Source organism: Apodemus sylvaticus, chromosome 6 (genome assembly GCF_947179515.1).
Source record: "Apodemus sylvaticus chromosome 6, mApoSyl1.1, whole genome shotgun sequence".
Lineage (NCBI taxonomy): Eukaryota > Metazoa > Chordata > Mammalia > Rodentia > Muridae > Apodemus > Apodemus sylvaticus.
Window position 1 is genome coordinate 43,432,485 of NC_067477.1, and position 8,532 is coordinate 43,441,016.

The following is an 8,532-nucleotide window of genomic DNA, read 5'->3' on the forward strand; positions in this document are numbered from 1 at the left end:
AGTTCTGTGCTAGCCCAGTCTCCACTGTGATTCCCTGTCTTAAGAAAACTAACAATAATAGCAAGGAAAACAGCAGAGAGTGTCACCAAGAGAGTAAATCAGACAGAGGACGAGGTGGAGGGAAGGATATATAGCTCTGCCTGTATACACACCTGCATGGCAAATGGGGGCACCAGATCCAGGGCATCTGACACCCTCTTCTGGCCTCCACGACATCAGGCATACACGTGGTACACAGGTACACAAGCAGGCAAACACTCATACATAAAATAAGGTAGGCAGATCTCTACAAGTTCAAGGCCAGACTGGTCTACACATCAAATTCCATTCCAACCATCCAGGCCTACATAGTGAGATTCCGTCTCAAAAAAAAATTTTTTTTTTATTCACTATGTGCATATGTGAATATCTCTGTGTGGGTTTGTGCTAATGAGTGCAGTGCCCATGGAGGCCAGAAGAGGGTGTCAGATCCCTGGATCTGGAGTTGAAGGTGGTTGTGGCTGATATGGTGCTGGGAACAGAATTCGGGCCTTCTGCAAGAGTGCATGCCCTTAACCACTGAGCCATCTCTCCAGCCCTTGGGAACTCTAACAACTAAAATAGTAATAATGGCATTATTTTTAAACCTTCATTTTCAGCTGGGTGGTGGTGGCCCACACTTTCACTCCCAGCATTCAAGAGATGGAGGTAGGTGGATCTCTCGAATTTGAGGTCAGCCTGGTCTACAAAGTGAGTTCCAGGACAGCCAGGATTACACAGAGAGACCCTGCCTCGAAAAAACAAAACAAAACAAAACCAACGTTTTTTCCTGCTATCAATGTCCTTATATGTTACATATAATATCCTTATGTATTCCATCTGTTCAGAATCCCATATCTGTCACCGCTGTTCACCAAGCACAGGCTCAGAAATCAGGGAAACGAAAATCAGGCCTAGAGGCAGGAAAGCCAGGGACACAGTTCATCTACCCACAAGCCCAGAGGCATGGAGCACAGCCTGCCTCGCCTGCCACTCAAGGCCTCATGGAGGAGGACTCCAGGGTAGTCAGGAACAATCAGACACAAGGAAGGAGAAGACTTGGGCTGTGGTCTTTAGTGAGGCCTGTATGGGAAAGGCAGGTAGGAGGAACAGTCTTGGATCATCACCCATAAAGGGTTCTAAGATTTTAGGGTGGCCCCTGGTTGCCTTGTGCCTGGCCCTTGGATGACTCCAAGATGATTAGAGCAGAAGCAAATGGTCTCCTGGATGTACAGGCCAGATAGGAGAGGGGTGCCTCTGCACTGGTTAGCACACATATCAGAGGTATGTGCCTTGCCATTTCTAAGAACTGTCTATCTCCAAAAGCCTCCGTCTCTTTCCATGCCAAAGCCTCTCACATGCTAGGGATCCAGGCTGTGATACTAGCCTGGTCCTTCAAATAGGTTTGGGGGTGGGGCAGTTTATGTGTGTGTGTAGGTACATGTGTGTTTAGGTGAAGGTCAAAGGTCAACCTTGGATGCTTCTTCAGCAGCCATGCACGTTTTTTATTAAGACACAGAGTGACTCGATGGCCTGGGATTCATTAAGTAGGCTAGGCAAGCCAGTGATTCCCAGGAATTCCCGTCTGCCTACTCTGGGTATGAATTACAAGTATGGCCCACCACAACTGTGCCCCAGGGATCAAACTCAGGCCCTCATGTTTGTAAGTCAAACACGTTACAGAAAGCCCTCTCCTCGGCCCCAGCTTGGATCTTAGAGATTTAAAAATATTCTATAGAAGCCGAGCAGTGGTGGCGCCTGCCTTTAATCCCAGCACTCTGGGAGGCAGAGGCAGGCGGATTTCTGAGTTCGAGGCCGGCCTGGTCTACAGAGTGAGTTCCAGGACAGCCAGGGCTACACAGAGAAAGAAACCCTGTCTCGAAAAAAAAAATCCAAAAAAAACAAAAACAAAAACAACAAAAAAAATATTCTATAGAAACTATGCACTTGACTAGAACACTTCAAGTCTTCAGTCAGATGCCATTTGTCCTTAAGCTAAGCCCTGTTCACAACACCTGGATTGTTTATTAGGGTCCATCAGATGGCTCGCAGTTTACACAACGGCTGCTGGAGGTGGGCGCTCTGGAAGAAATGAACTGCGGCAGCAGAGGAAGAGATAAAATTGAAAAGCAACAGCAACACAGACTAGAAACCTACAAAGCGCAGCAGGCTGTCTAGTTCGGAGGTCAAGTGTGTAGGCACGCCTCTGTCTCTGCAGCTGCTGGGTGATTTTGTGCTTTCTGAAGACTCAGACTGTGCCTCAGCCAGGTAAGTCACATGGTGGTCACAAATGTTATCTCCATGGGGCCTACTATAGGTCATCATCAGGCCTGGAACTGTTCCACTTGATCCGTGTGTGTGTGTGTGTGTGTGTGTGTGTGTGTGTGTGTGTGTGTGTGTGTGGTGTATGGTATGTGTGTGGTATGTGTGTGGTGTGTGTGTGGTGTGTGTGTGGTGTGTGTGTTGTGTGTGTGTGTGTGTGTGTGTGTGTGTGTGTGTGTGATATGCACTGTGAATGCACATATCTGGGTATGCAGAGGCCAGAGTGGTAGGGGAGCTGTGAGGTGTCCACCTGCATTGGTTTTCCTTTTTTCCTTGCAACAAGGTTTTACTGTCCCCAGGGGTGGGGGGATGGGAGGGTGGGGGTTGGGGTGGGGGTAGGGGGGGTGGGGAGCTTGCTGGCTTCAGCAATCTTCCTGTCTAGCTTCCCCAGCACGGGGTTACAGGTGCTCCTACCCAGTTTTTCCTCAGGGTTGTGCAGTGCTCTAGTTTGATTTTTGTCACTGTGATAAAACACTGGCCAACAACAACCCAGGGGCGGAAAGGTTTTATTTGATTTTACACTTACAATGATGATCACAATCCATCACTGAGGGAAGTTGGGCGGGAACTCAAGGCGGGCACCTGGAGATGGAACCGGAGGCACTCCATGGTGGAACACTTCCTGGCTTGTTCTCCATGGCTTGCTTGCTTGCTTGCTTGTTTGTTTGTTTGGTTTGGTTTGGTTTGGTTTGTTCATTCTGTAGACCAGGCTGGCCTCGAACTCAGAAATCCGCCTGCCTCTGCCTCCCAAGTGCTGGGATTAGAGGCGTGCACCACCACTGCCCAGCTTGCTTTTTTGGTACAGACCATCTGCCCGGAGGCTTAGATCCTTTAACATCAATAATTTAAAAAAATAAAAATGAAACCGCTCCCACAGATTCGCCTCTAGGCTGGGAAGATGGAGGCATTTTCTCAAATGAGAATCATTTCTTCTCAGAGGATGCTAACTTGTGTCAAGCTGATGAACACTGACTGACTGACTGACTGACTGACTGACTGACTAGCACATGAAGCAAGAGCTCTTCTTTACAGCAGGGTCTCTCATGTAGTCCAGAGTGGCTTCAACTTACTATGAGCTGAGGATGATCTTCAACTCCATCTCCCAGCAGAAGAAATCTCAGGCCTATACCCAGCATCACACAGGCTCTTCTTGGAGATGAAAGTATACAAAGTCACCTCTCCCTCCCACTCCCTTTCAGGAGACAACACAAAAGAAAAGCACCCTAGAGACAGTACATAAGCAAGTAGCCCTGTTTTCCTGACGGGGCAGGCAACCTTAGAAACTCCTTAGGCTGCTGGTAGTGGCACTGGTTGCAGCAGCGGTGGTGATGCAACACCTTTAATCCCAGCATTTAGGAGGCAGAGGCAGGTGAATCTCTGTGAGTTCGAGGCCAGCCTGATCTACAGAGTGAGTTCCAGGACATCCAGAGCTACACAGAGAAACCTTGTGTTGATAAACCAAAGAAAGAAAAGGAATTGACTCCTTGGTGGCTTGGGTTTAAGAGTACTTGGCCGCTGTCCCCGGAGAATGCAGGTTTAGTTCCCAGTGTCCACATCTGAGGGCTCACAACATCTTCAGTTCCAGAGAATCGGAGGTTCTCTGGCCTCCCCCCAAACCCCAGGCATGTATGTGGCTCGCATACAGGCATGCAGGATGCATACAGATAAGATAAAATAAAATAAAGCAATGTTTAAAAATTGCTATTCTAGCCGGGCAGTGGTGGCGCACGCCTTTAATCCCAGCACTTGGGAGGCAGAGGCAGAAGGATTTCTGAGTTCGAGGCCAGCCTGGTCTACTGAGTGAGTTCTAGGACAGCCAGGGCTACACAGAGAAACCCTGTCTCGAGAAAAACAAAAAACAAAAAAACAAAAACAAAACAAACAAAAACAAAAACAAAACACACACACACAAAAAAAAACCACCAAAAAAAAAGCTATTCTTTAAAAAGTGAATAAATAAAATAAAAAAGTGAAGTCACAGGCTCAGTGGAGTTGGTTAAACTCTTTATCAAGTTCAGATCTTGAGCCCGAAGGCTGTCATTTGCTTATTAAATGTTTGCATTTACTAGAAACACACCCTTAATTGTCTTCTATATATCTTAACTTCTGATCTTCAAATGAGAAGAGATTATTGTTACCTTCACAAAGCTATAGGACCCGCAAGTTTCCACACAGAAACTTGCTTCTGTGTGGAAACACACATTCCTTCAAGGAATGGAAAGTTTCTACTTTTGAAGTCCCACTCCTTGTCAAGACTAGGACTGTGGAGGCGGCCAAGCCAGCGAGTGGGTGCAACCTTTAAGGAGACATGCACTCTCAGGGCCAGATCCTGCCCCTGCATGATTCCGAGACAAGGGCCTCCTTAAAATTTGTGTCTGTAACTGCTAGTTTACTTTCCTGTAGTGGCAGCCGGCTGAGCTGGAGCTTGTGGGTTGTCTCAATTATCTGGTGCTTCTGTTCGGCTGGAGGATGTCTGCAGCCGCTGCTTAGCAGCTCTCAGCATTGGAAGCATCGAATTCATTCGCCCTGGGAATTTCTAGTCGGAGCAGCCCGGTTGAAGGAACCCCAAAGCAGAACGATGGATGTGAATCAGAGTTCAACGTCCTTGCCTTCACTCCTGATTTTTAGCTTCCGGAAGTCTGCAGTCACCTCTGCCCAACGCGCCCCGCCCCCGCCCTGCCCCGAGCCCCCTTGGTCCTTAGTTTTGCTACTGAAGCTGGCTCTGCCTTTGCCTTTCTCACCCGGCTTTTAATTTCCCTGGCAAACTGCTCCGCCTAGCAACAGGCAGCCTCTCCCAAGGCGGCCCGCAGTGTAGAGGAGCGTCCTCAGGACTTTACCTTCCAACCTCAGGCGGAAAGGCCAAGCTGGACCGGTTGCTGGCTGCCCCAAACTAGTCGGACCCTGGCGCAGCGGTTCCCTGCGGGGCTTTCCCTCAGTCCTTCTCAGTGGACTGATTAAGAGTCTCGGCCACCTTCCGAATCGCCCGGATTTTTACATTTTCTTTTTTCCTGACTAGTTTCCTTCTAGGTTGTAAAGAGATTTCTTAGAATGAGATTTACCTAATCTAGGCTTCCGAACTAGGACTTCTGCTATTTTCCCACAAAATTGAAAACAAAACAAAACAAAACAAAAAAAAAAAAAACCCTGGACATGCCAGCTGTGCTCCTGCTGGGATGTGGCTTGGAGAGTGGGCATCGCCTTTAGGTGAAGAGGAAGCTCCCTTCCTTGGGAGGACACAGCCCTGTGTGCGGACACTTGGCCCCTTACTCTCACTGCACAGCTAGGGTCTCTTTCGTGCTGCACAATCTTTTGTTCTAAGCGACATCGACGAGAGTAAGTGGTCCCGGTAGGAGCCCCGCAGGTACTCAGAGGACCAATCGGGCCAATTCGATGGTGACTTCTGAAGCCTGCTGAGCAGATGTGACCAGAGGCCTGCACAGTGTTAGGCACCGGATAGCCACTGTTCCCTGCTCTTCAGTTTCTCAGACATCCCCAAAGCAAGATTATTCTGCCCCAGTCCCTTTACCCCACACGAAATAAACAAGAGGGGGGAAAAACCCTCATTTCCAGGAATAACTACTGGGGAAGGGAGTTAAGAAAAGGGAGGGAACTGTGCAAGAGAGGCGCGGAGGGGCCCTTATCTCTCTCCAACAGGTCAGGTCCTGCTTGCTTAGGGCTGAGTCACCACCCTGCCCCACCCCAAACCCTACAGTCCCTACATATATGGCTCGCTGAAGGCTGCGTTCTCCGGGGTAGGCAGGGCTGATACCACCCTCAGGAAGCAGGGAATCTGGGCTCTGGTTCTTGCAAAGACTTGCAGAGCAGAGGACCCAGACACTAGATCCTTCAGAGATGCATTCCCTGAAGCACCAGGACGGAAGGGGTCAGCTGGGCTGGAGAGGGGACCGTGGCAATAGCTTTTCCCGAGTGACCTTCGTTGGGTCCACACTGATAAGTGACAAGAGCAAAGTCTGTGGATCGCTCACAGCACTTTATGCTTGGCACCTCTGACACAGTCTGTTAATGAATGAGTGAAACAGTGAATGAAAAAATACACATGCTCCCTGACTTCCAGTCATAGCTCCATAAACCCACCATAAACTGAAAATCTGTTTAACACCGTGGAATGCCACAGCTCAGCAGTACTGTGAGATGTGGCATCTCTTCCTGATGGCTGGGTGACTGGGCTGAAAGAGGGCGGGCCACAAAGGTGATGACGCACTCCCGTAGACCAGCATGAAAGTCCTACGGCAGGAAGATCTTGAGTTTGAGCCAGCCTGGGCTACATAACATGTCTGAGATCAGTTTGAACTACATAGAGAGATCCTTTCTAAAAACAAACAAACAAACAAAAACAAAACAGAAAAACAGCAAAGAGGATTGCAACATTAGTCTGGGAAAAGACAAAAACTTAAAGATCTGAAATGAAGTCTGTATTGAACTGCTTTTGAAGCGTCGTAGAGCTGAAAAGCCACAGAATCCAGCTGGGTTGAGAGCCAGTTTCCTGTGTTCCTTCGGAGGTTTAGTGAGCGAGCTTGGGCAGAGTCATGAATTTAGGCAATTATTTTTGTCTTTGCCTGCTTGTTTCGTGTTTTATTTAGGCAGGGTTTCTCTGTGTATCTCTGACTGTCCTGGAGCTCACTCTGTAGACCAGGCTGGCCTCAGACTCACAGTTCCTTTTGCCTTTGCCTCCCAGCGGCTGAGATTAAAGGTGTGTGCCACCACTGCCTGGCTCATTTCACTAAGTGACATTCACTGTGTTTACACTGATGACTGACAAGGGGACCGTCTGTGGACTGCTCATTGCACATTGTGCTTTGCACTTCTGACACACTCAACGTACACCTCCTGCTGTTAGTGAATGAACACAGCGATGGCAGACGACAGGCCATGATGAGCGCTCCCTGACTCATGGTGGGCCGGTGTCATTGTTGTTGGTATTATTGCAGTGCTGGGAACCAAACCCAGGACTTGAGCTACACACCTAACCAAGTGCTTCTGGGTGCGCTGTAGGCTCTAGGAGGTCATATGCCCACCTGTCCCTGTGGCCACGGCCCCTGCCTGGGACCTCCCTGGCCCAGGCTTCCTCCAGTTCTCAGCCACTTCCACAGGAAGTTGTTCCAAGAAACAGGGTTCATCTTGATAGATGGCATAGCTTATGTCTCTGGTTCATGAGGGAATTAGCAGGTTCTCAAAATATCGTATTTGATGCTGGTGTAGAGGCTGGGACGCTGCTGAGGAGATCATAGGAGGCCACATCTGGGAAAGACATTGGTAATGAGTAGTGAGGATTTACCACACACGTCTCTAATCCAGCGCCCAGGAGGCTGAAGCAGGAGAATCCTGCCAATATATTTTTAATTATTTATTTTATTTCATCTGCCTTAGTATTTTGCTGACATATATCTGTGTCGGGGTGTCATATTTCCTGGAACCAGAGTTATAGGTACGTGTTGTTGTTGTGGTTGTTGTTGTTGAGCTGTCATGTGGTTGCAGGGAATTAAATCCAAGTCCTCTGAAAGAGCAGCCCGTGCTCTTACCAGCTGAGCCATCTCTCCAGCCTCAAACAGGAGAATCTTAGGTGCAAGACCAGCCTGGATTATATAATAAGACCCTGCCTCTAAAAAAAAAGGTAACAAATATAAGACAGCTAAATCAACCAACATGGAAATGATTGAATATGTTATGACACAGTCATCATGAAATTTTATGTAACTATAGAAATCCTTTTGAATCATTTTAGTGATTTATTAAGTTGCTTGTTAGCTATTGGATGTTAAAAAGTTAGGGCTCAAACTGCTGGGCAATGGTGGCGCACGCCTATAATCCCAGCACTTGGGAAGCAGAGGCAGGCGGATTTCTGAGTTCGAGGCTAGCCTGGTCTACAGAGTGAGTTCCAAGATAGCCAGGGCTACACAGAGAAACCCTGTCTCGAAAAAAACAAAAAAATAAAAAATTAAAAAAATTAGAAATGGGGCAGCGTTGCTGGAGGAAGTGTCACGGGGGCGGGCTTTGAGACTGGCCTTGCCCCAGCCCAGTTCCGCCCAGTTCCAGCTCCGATTCTCCAGCGATGGATGGTCATTCTGACACCCTCATTAAGCCAAAGTGCTCATTGTGAGTAAGGATCTACTGGCTGGAAACAGGATTCTTATCCAAAGCCAAAGGAGTGACTCTCTCATGGTAGAATTCACA